The 3,637-nt window shown below is 47.5% G+C and overlaps 1 non-coding gene across 1 annotated transcript; it reads right to left on the bottom strand.

The window, feature by feature from the left end:
• Window positions 1–354: 354 nt before the first annotated feature.
• On the bottom strand, window positions 355–472 carry LOC112841318. Its single transcript, XR_003212920.1, has one exon. It is a non-coding gene; the product is annotated as a U5 spliceosomal RNA (small nuclear RNA).
• Window positions 473–3,637: the final 3,165 nt, after the last annotated feature.

The raw sequence follows: 3,637 nt of genomic DNA, 5'->3' as shown, positions 1-3,637 counted from the left end.
ATGCCTTGTCCCCAGTCCCTCTCCAGCTCTCCTGGAGCCCCTTTAGGCCCTGCAAGGGGCTCTCAGCTCTCCCTGGAGCCTTCTCTTCTCCAGGTGAACATTCCCAGCTCTCCCAGCCTGGCTCCAGAGCAGAGGGGCTCCAGCCCTCAGAGCATCTCCGTGGCCCCCCCTGGTCCCACTCCAGCAGCTCCACATCTTTCCTGTGCTGAAGACCCCAGACCTGGATGCAGAGAATTCCAGTGATCCACCTCTCATATATCCTTCCAATCCTTAACAGGAACCTCTGTCCTGTTTCTTCCTACAGTCATTACAGGAACATCTGGACTTTTCTCTGTTTTTTAACTGCAAAAGAGCAGCTCCACCTTAGTGAAGCCTCAAAAAATTATTTCACACTCGTACTTGTTTCTCTTCTTCACGGAAATCTTTAGTAAAAGGCGAAAGATTTGTACGATATGAAGAGAAACCTGAGCATAATTTTGATTTCTTCCACATACAGACCATCCCATGGCTGTCCCTCTATAGGACATGGCGACCCTGAGGGAACCCCAAATTCAACCTTTTGCCACGCCAGCCAGACTCTTGATCACTGAAATAACTAAGATACATGTTCTGATCCCAGTTTTCTCACGAAAAAAATGAAAATTACTACCAGGATTGCACCTCCCGCCCCGCGGTGCACCCTGGGTATGCAAATTATCATGAATACTAATGAGGCTTAGAAAATGAGCTCTGCGGGAACATCAGGAAAATGTGTTTTTACACATGAATGACATGGGCTGACTCGGCCAAGCTCTGATTTATAACCAACAAACACAGACTCACAGAATGGCTTGGGCTGGAAGGGACTTTAAAGATCACCTCATTCCAACCCATGCCATGGGCAGGGGCACCTTCCTCTAGACCATGTGGCTCTGAGTTCCATCCAACCTGCCCTTGAACACTTCCAGGGATCTCAATACTTTGAGAGCTTCTGCTGATACAGGGAAAGAGGGAATCTGCAGCAAAAAAAAAAAAAGAGACTATTTTTTGTGTCTGTGCTCACTACAGGACAAGGTTTGTGACGAGGCTCCTGGCACATGGAGCACATCAGCTCCATGCCTGGAGTGAGATGATCACAGAGCACAGATGTAGCTCTCTGCAAAGGTTTCCTTTTATAGGCAAAAAACCCCTTGGAGAATGGGCAGGAGGGAGAGAGCCTGTGCTGGAAAGCAGCAGCTCCAAGACAGCCAGGCCAGTCCAATTATTTGAAGAAAGGTCTTAAAGCAGTGCCCTAAATCCATCAGAAGAGTTAATTCAGCTTTTGGATGCACAAACAGGGGCATGTTGAGTTAGACAAGGCAAGTCATTTTACATCTGGGTATGGAGGAATTGGGGCCACCCGGTTCTGATGTCTGTGCCTGCAAGGGAACATCCAATGCTTGGAGAGACATCAGAGGAGGGCAATAAAAATGACTCAAAAGTCTGGAAGACAATCTCTGACCAGGAGATATGTCAAAAAACACCCTGTTCAGTTCATAACAAGGAAGCTGGAGAGACACCTCCTTTGGAGATGTTGGGAGACTCCAGAGAGAGAACGAAGTATAACTCAAGTCAGGCTGGAGGGAATAAAGACTGAGGTGAATCAGGGAGAGGATTTAACATGCTGGAAAGGGCTCCCAAAGAAAATGGTGGATTTTTTAGTCTCTTCAGAACAAACTCTGGAAATCAGGCTTTAGTTCAACACAAGACACAGGACCCTCGATGGAGAAAACAAGTGGGTTGTGATATAAAGCAAAGATTAAATAAATGTAAACTCTGTAGGTAATTTTAGGTACATAAATCTGTGAAATCAAGCTGTGAAATTCAGGCCAACAGAAAGATGGTGGAGCCCTTTTCAGGTTTGGAGCGAGGTACAAACTGTCTGATCACATTCAAGGTTCCATCACTCTTGCAAAGCACAATTTTGCAGCCCTACTCTGATCAAACAGGGGACAAATGGCTCCAGGTTTGCAGAGGGAACAGGCTGGAGTAGAAGTAGGTACAGAAGAGTCCTGGAGGCTATGACATGCTGCTACTGTTTTTGGGAAGAAGAACAACAGTTGTTTTCCCAGGAACATCTACACTGATTCCATGAGTTACTGGTGCCCAAAACTGAGTGAAGGCTTGTGTGGTCTGGTTTTCTCTGCTACACAACTGCCTCCATCACCTATCCCTGGGGATGGTCCTGGCAGTCAAGAGCTGAGCTTAGTTTTCACCCCTTGCCTTTTCAGGTTTCAACTTGGGGATCTTCATCCTCATCTCTTGTACGTGTTTTTTTTCCTCCCAAATCACCATCTCCTCTCTCTTTCTTACACATGAATATTCTCCTCCCACTCCCACCGACCTGCAAAGATCTTGTCCTGGCTCTGCAGCCCTGCCAGGCTCATCCAAGGCTTCGTGATCCGCTGTCAGAAATTATAAAGACGTTCCCAATTTCCAGGCTGAGCAGCCAGGATCACGTTTGCAATCAGTTTTAATCACAAGTGTAACTGAGTGGATTGCAAGTGATAAGCCCTGTCTGCAGACAGCTGGGATGTAATGAATATGACAGTTCAGAATTGGGGCTGAAGGTTATTTTTGGGCAAGGCAGGGAACCACAAAATTAGACTTGGTGCAGGGGAAAAAGAGAAAGATATAGAGAGTGAGTTCTTCAAACTCGCACCACTAAGAGATCCCTCCCTGCCAGGCAAGACAAGCTTAAATAATCAAAATTAATTTGTGGAGGAAGGCAGCCACTGAAAGAGAAATCAAACAGGTGACCACAGCTGGCACAAAATTTCCCAGGATGGGAAGGCAAGAGGGCTGACAGGAAATAGCTCCCAGCTGTCCCTGCCTTCCTGAGCCTGGAGGAACAGGAATTTCTCAAAATACTCAGATGCTGAATGCATGCTGAATGCAGACCTTTGGAGGAAGGGCCAGGAAAAATCAGCTGGGAGCAAACCTGGTGTCTTTTAGATGCATGTTTTGCTAAATGTAAGTTCCAGGTTGGCCAAGCAGTGGAGTGGTGGATACCACAGGTCCTGCCTCCTGCCTCTCTTTTCCATGGCCACAGGCCTGCAGAGCAGAGTCCTTGCTCCTGCTCCTCTCCTGCTCTGATGGCCACATCCTGTATCCAGCCTGGACTACAGTTCACAAGTGCCCTGCATCTTTAGACAGAGGATTAATGGCTTTATGCTGAAATAAGGTAGGTTTAGGGTAGATATTAGGAAGAAATGCTCTACTGTGAGTGAGGGTGGGGAAGCCCTGGCACAGGTTGCCCAGGGAAGCTGTGGCTGCCCCTGGATCCCTGGAAGTGTTCAAGTCCAGGTTGGACAGGGCTTGGAGCAACCTGGGCTAGTGGAAGGTGTCCCTGCCCATGGTAGGGGGTAAAATGAGATGTACTTTAAGGAAGAGTCTTGGTTCATGATGTCACAAGATCTCACACAATAAATCTGTGATCCTATCAGCAGCTAAGGAAGGTCATTCTGGATTTGACCCATTGATGTGGGAGTGGACACAGACCGAAGGGTTTTCAGGGTTTTTACCTCTTTCTATCCTGCCCTTGCTGGGTTCATTCCAGGCTGTTGGTCCATCCATTCAGCTCTCCCCTTGTCACAATGGATCATGGCATCAGCCCTTC

This window comes from Manacus vitellinus, unplaced genomic scaffold (assembly GCF_001715985.3).
Source record: "Manacus vitellinus isolate BGI_N305 unplaced genomic scaffold, ASM171598v3 scaffold_65_pilon, whole genome shotgun sequence".
NCBI lineage: Eukaryota > Metazoa > Chordata > Aves > Passeriformes > Pipridae > Manacus > Manacus vitellinus.
Note: the sequence above shows the minus strand (reverse complement) of the source record. Positions and strands in the feature narration are given on the sequence as shown.